The sequence below is a fragment of the Pundamilia nyererei genome, unplaced genomic scaffold, assembly GCF_000239375.1.
Source record: "Pundamilia nyererei isolate P.nyererei 1_Seehausen unplaced genomic scaffold, PunNye1.0 scaffold00285, whole genome shotgun sequence".
Classification (NCBI taxonomy): domain Eukaryota; kingdom Metazoa; phylum Chordata; class Actinopteri; order Cichliformes; family Cichlidae; genus Pundamilia; species Pundamilia nyererei.
In genome coordinates this window covers 256189-261512 of record NW_005187686.1, presented here as the reverse complement: position 1 = coordinate 261512, position 5324 = coordinate 256189, and the positions used below count along the sequence as shown (strand labels likewise).

General features: G+C 45.5%; 1 protein-coding gene across 2 annotated transcripts in view; it reads left to right on the top strand.

The window, feature by feature from the left end:
- Positions 1-1950: 1950 nt before the first annotated feature.
- The window catches only part of LOC102192089 (fibroblast growth factor receptor 1-A-like), a 17440-nt gene continuing 14066 nt past the window's right edge, over positions 1951-5324 (top strand). For both annotated transcript variants that reach the window (XM_013915304.1, XM_013915305.1), the window contains exon 1: positions 1951-2185. The gene's annotated coding sequence lies outside the window, so the exon portion shown is untranslated. The remainder of the gene's footprint in view (positions 2186-5324) is intronic.

Sequence of the window (5324 nt, the reverse complement as noted above, 5' to 3'; positions counted from 1 at the left end):
GTGTGGGGGGGCCACAGCCCCGTCCTCCAGGGTATGAAGCAGGTATGGAGGAGATCAAAACTCCAGACATCCAGAGGCCCCAAGAACACAAGAGACCAAGGAAGACCAACAGCTGTTTACAACTACATGAATGTGATTTATTACTATTACTGAAAGTCCGCGGCTCCGAACCGTAGTAAAGGGACCTCTGGCTAATACGTCGGGTTTGTGTCGTTCTTGTAGCCGAAAAATAGCTTTACTTTGTTGTCTGGGTCAAGTTTGCTTGCGAGAGACAGAGAGAGGCGTTGAAAGGCTCCAACGGAACTTATTGTTTCGGAGGAAAACACGAACACAGTGTACAGTTGAGTCTTAATAGCTTACTTTCAACTGGGCTCGTCAGGCAGTCTTTTTGGCTGCAGTGGTTATTATTATATTTACATGCTTCCACCTCCCGTTTCTGTTCGATGACAGCCCGTAGTTTTCCTTTTTCTCCCTCCTCGCGCTCACAGACCCATAACGTGTATGGCAGTCCATTCTCCCTGCAGCACGGACTACACTGCCCATGATGCTACATTCTTTAGGGCTATGCCTGTAGCATTCTGCCTATTAGCTTAGCACAACAACAATAACAAAAAGGCGCTCTCTCACCCAGGAAACACACAGTCGCAGAGAGAGAGCGTGTCACCCTGTAACCTTGGCAACCATAACGCTACCACCTGCAATAACAGAACATAGCTGTCAAACAAAACCCAAACAGTCCTGACCCGCGACAATATGAAACAGGAAAGTACCGCAGTGTAATCCATTTATTTCAACAAAGTAACTGTATTCTAAATACCACCTTTTTAAACGGTAACTGTAACGGAAGACAGTTACTCATATTTTGTATTTTAAATACGTAACGGCGGTACATGTATTCTGTTACTGCCCAACACTGCCTATCGAGCAGATAATAAAATCAAAAAGTGAAGACTTGGGTCAACTTTAAGGTAATTTAGGCTTCCAGGAGAGAATTTAAATCAGTGTGAAGGGCTCTGAAGTGACTGAAGCTTGGCTGTGTGAGAGCTTATGGTGATGTAACTGAGGCAAGACTAAACAGCTGATTATGATCACAGGAAAGTGATCCAAAGAGGTAACATGACATAAACATGGATTTAAACTGTACTTGTTTTTTAACACTCACTTCATAAATAACAGTTTAATGCTGTGAGACAGATCTCCTAAATTATGGAATAACTTGCCCTTGCACAATAGAGAGCCCCCTTTTAGAACACATCTTAAAACTAGTGCTGTCAGCACTACTTAAAACCCATTTTTATTCCTTGGCTTTTGACTGCAGTGAGACTTAGTTTATCTTTTAATTAAATAATTTATTAACTAATGAATTATTTATTATTATTATTTTTAATTGGCTTTTATTTATATCTTATGATTGTGATTATTTAGTTCTAATGTACAGCATTTTGTGTCATCTGTGGTTGTTTTTAAAGTGCTTTATAAATAAAGATAATGATGATGGTGATGATGATGATGAAGATCTGACACTTTCATAAAAACATGTCTCCACACTGAAGTCAAAACTGAAGCCACAAAACTTTGCAGAATTTCCAGAAACTGTAAATGGTCATGTAAAACTGTACAGCCCAACCACAACAACACTGACGTATCAGTCTTTCGGATGAAGTTTCTTAATCCAATGACGTAAAGGTTTTGTTTTCTTTCTGTGTGTCTAAGAGGGGGCCAAAAGTGTTTGACCCGGGCCACTTAGAAGATTAGTCTGGCTATGTTTAAACCAAACTTAAACCTAGCTATAAACACACCCAATAGCCCGATGTCCCATGCTGGAAGTTACAAGTGTGGGGACCTTTTTGTCCCCACACGCGTCCCCACAGCACCGTTAAAACCAGCCCTGCCACGGTGCGCTGGGGAGGAGGGTAAGAAACGCCCCCTGTGGGCGGGCCTTCCCGCTGACCGTGCGCCGACAAACACCGTGAGGGACTGTGCTCTGCACGCGCGGCTCTAGAGCGAAGAGCAAGAGGAGTTTGGATCACTCCGCCGGGGCTTTAACGTGAACTAGAGCCGCAGACGGAGTAGCGGGCAGGCTGCTGTTGGTGCCCAGTCCCGGTACTAACTAACGCTTATTCCTCCGCAGACCGTGGAGCTCCACAGGTACTCTGATCTGAGGTTTACCGGGATCTGTGTGTCTGTAAGTACTGCGAAAAACAGAGGTACTGCTCTGAGGAGGGAGGGGGCTCACTATTCTGAGGTCAGCTCAGATATGTTTGTACTCGCAGGGCTCTGAAGCTTCACAGCTTCACCTGCTCACAGGTACAGGTGTACTCTCTCTCTCTGACACGCACAGCGGACCAGATGCTCCGACCAGGGGTTTACTGTGTGTGTGTGTGTGTGTGTGTGTGTGTGTGTGTGTGTGTGTGTGTGTGTGTGTGTGTGTGTGTGTGTGTGTGTGGTGTGTGTCTCAGGCTTTATTACATGAAGAAAAATGAACAGTTTAATGTAAAATGATTAGTTTGAAAGCAGGAGGCTGGCACCAGAGTTGTGATGGTGTTGGTTTGTGTAGGTGGAGTAGATCAGTGTAAAGCAGAAGTCACACACTTTTTCTTGTGCTGAGAGCGGAGCAGAGACTGATGCTGAACTGGGAGAGGTCTGAATTGCAGTACTCTGACTCACAGTACACAGGACTCGAAGTATTTGAGTATCTGCTGCTAGCGTCCTGTGTTAGATACCACAGGGACCCTCACAGGTTGGGCTTTGCTGCAGTTTGAGGACCAAAAGCTTATTAGGCACAGGTGTTCCTAATATTTTGTCTGTGTTAGTGGGTCAGTGACAGCTGCAGGCTGTGTGTGAGTCCTCCTCTTTGCCAGCACACACACGATCATCATCATCACCGTCATCATCACCAGTGAGGTCAGAACAGAACACCTGAGCCTGTGAAGGTGTAGTTGGAGCTTGTTACAGTTTCCTGTTCCTGTTTGTGTCTGTAAACAGGTTCACAGTGATCTCATCACTACCATCATCATCATCACTCTGCTTTAATCTTGAAATTTGCGAGCAGTAGGCGTGACTTCAGGTGTCTGATGGGGTGTGAAGCATGTTTTGGCGTTTGTGTCAGAGACTGAAGCGCACTGCTTTGTGACTGGCTGTTTGCTCGCTCTCCACCAACCAGATTAGTCTCAGAAATCCCAGATTGGTAAAAGCCTGGTGCTCAGCGTGGCTCAGTGATGATAAATCGGGTTCCTGGCAGTGCCGGTGCATCAGCCTCGCTTTGGCCAGGGTCAGATTGACACTCGGGTGGGTTTCTCTGAGGTCATAGCGTTACCATGACACCAGGGAGACGCCTTAGTCATGCTCAGTCATTGCAGGAAGCCAAAATAGTTTTTCAAGTTAAAACTGGATTCATTGCACAGGACAGGAGCTACACAGGGTGGTTCTGCATCATGCCAGTAGCTGAAAGCTCCAAATGGTTCCTTCCATCCTCAGATCCCTGCAGGAGAACCGCAGCTTCCTCTCATGTGAGCAGCTGGAAGTTTCTAGACACACACGCCATATTTTTATTATAGCATGAAGAATATTTCTGAACTAGACTAACCCTAATAATCATGAGTAACCACGAGCTCAGGCACTGATTCAAGCTTTAAGGTTATTTACCTCTGACCACATTAAAATGATCATTCTGTCTGTGAGTCTGTGATGGTGTGGATGGTGATGCAGGTGGTGTAGGTGTCTGTGAGTCGGTTCCTTCTGTAAACACTCATAAATAAGAATATGTGATGTTCAGACTGTAAGGATGGAGTGGAGAGGGTTAGGGTGGTGTTTGAGCTGAAGCTGTAGATCAGGGTGGTGTTAGGGTGAAGCTGTTTTGGGAGTGGATGTGTCAGATAGACGGTGTACACAGTCTAGTGCAGGTAAGGTTTCATTCAGAGGGTCTGCTCTGACTGATGTTAGTGACGTGGAGGCAGCTTCCAAAATGACTCCTAATGAAAGCATCAGGCTGGTTTAAGAAACCACCCTCATCATCCATCAGCACTGCCTCGACTGAGCTGACCCATCACACCCGAGTTCACACTTGGGTTGAGGAAAAAGTCATCATCCGGGCTCAGAAATGAGGAGAGGAAGTCGTAGAGATTTATCTGGATCCAGTTTACATGTTTAAAGATTTTTTAGTTAAAGAAAATAAATAAAGCACTAAAACTGAAGAGAGCTGCACCACAGATATTACAGACAATCAACAATAATCAATAAAAATCAACAATAATCAGAGTTCAGCGATACTTTGGATGGAGCTGAGGCTCACACAGGACCACATCTCAGCTCTGAAACTCAGAGAGGATGGGCCACGAAGACCTCAGTGACAGGATGCTTCACTGTTTGACTCCCAGTGCAACAATGCTGGTGTGAGTGTGTATGTGTGTTGTATGAATGGTGTCTTCACACGGGGGTTGGTTGGGGCTGAAACAAATGAGCCTGGAGGCGTCCTGTCAGATGCTGCTTGTCTTGGTCAGTCAGGAGGAGCTGTTCATTCCTGCTGCTTCAGCTCCTTCAGTCTCGTCTACTCACCTCAGGCATGAATGTCTGGGTCATCCTTTGAACTGTTCTTTTTCCAATGGAATAGCTGTGCAGCATGCATCTTTAACGACTTTAAAGAAAAAGTTTGGGTTTTCTCTGATCCACACAGGTACATACGCTATATTGCCAAGAGTGTTCAGTCACCCATCCAGATCATTGGTGTTCCATCACTTCCATGCCCATAGGTGTACAAAATCAAACACCTAGGCATGCAGACTGTTTCTACAAAGATCTGTGGAGGAATGGGTCGCTCTCAGGAGCTCAGTGAACTCTACCGTGGTACTGTGATAGGATGTTACCTTTGCAACAAGTCTAGCATGACGTTTCCTCTACTAAATATTCCATAGTCAGCTGTTAGTGGGATTATAACAGAGTGGAAGTGATTAGGAACGGCAGCAGCTCAGCCACTGAGTGATTGGCCACGTAAACTCACAGAGCGGGGTCAGTGGATGCTGAGGATCAAAGTGCACAGAGGAACTTTCTGTCGAGTTAGTCGCTACAGACCTCCAAACTGTTTGGCACAGGGAATAGTTTGGGGATGGAGCTTCCTGTTTCAGTATGATTGCACATCAGTGCAAAAGCCATAAAGACATGGATGAGCGAGTTCGGTGTGGAAGAACTTGAGTTCTGACCTCAACCCAACAGAACACCTTTGGAATAAATTAGAGTAGACACTGAGAGCCAAAACACTCCTAAACCTGTGGAAACCCTTCAGCTGTTATATTAAACCCTATGGACAGGTGGATGTCACTCAAGGTGTG